Consider the following 652-nt stretch of genomic DNA (forward strand, 5'->3'; position numbering starts at 1 on the left):
CACACACACACACACACACACACACACACACACACACACACACGATGGGCTGCTTTCTGTCTCCGTCTATCAAATCCACTCCCAAGACCTTGGTCGGCCTGGAGTTAAAGTAGAAAACACGTGCCATAGTGCCATGCAATGGGACAGAACCCGGAACCAAATGGTTGGGAAGCAAACATATTACCACATAACGACGTGTACAAAATGTTTAATCTATCTATATTTATATATATATGTGGATGGGTGTGTGTAATTATGTATGTGTGTGTGTATATGTAAATCTAGTTCTTTGACTGTCTCTCACGATTCAGTGAAAGGCCCAGAATACGCTTTGCGTGTCACATTATTACAGTAGAATGTAGACATGCCATTAGTAAGAAGAAACTGATTGGACAATGAAGACTCTGTTAAATGAAGCATTCTTAGTGCCAAAAGCAGTGATAATCCAGTCGGCATCCCATGAAGAATTAATGTTGATTAATTCTAAATTAAATACTAGCTTTATAAGAAGCTAATTACTCTCTATAGGGGTTGGTGGAAATTTGTCACAGTATTTACATAATTACGTTATTGGTTCGTTGGCCCACGATATAAATCTTCTTCGAGATCCATTTGTGCCAATTCCCCAAAGCTTTCTTCCTCCTTCCCGACT

The 652-nt window shown here is 39.6% G+C and overlaps 1 long non-coding RNA gene across 1 annotated transcript in view; it reads left to right on the forward strand.

The window, feature by feature from the left end:
• LOC128250904 (uncharacterized) overlaps positions 1-652 on the forward strand; it is a 202,036-nt gene that overhangs the window by 126,243 nt on the left and 75,141 nt on the right. The window lies entirely within an intron of this gene.

The sequence above is a fragment of the Octopus bimaculoides genome, chromosome 26, assembly GCF_001194135.2.
Source record: "Octopus bimaculoides isolate UCB-OBI-ISO-001 chromosome 26, ASM119413v2, whole genome shotgun sequence".
NCBI classification, from domain to species: domain Eukaryota; kingdom Metazoa; phylum Mollusca; class Cephalopoda; order Octopoda; family Octopodidae; genus Octopus; species Octopus bimaculoides.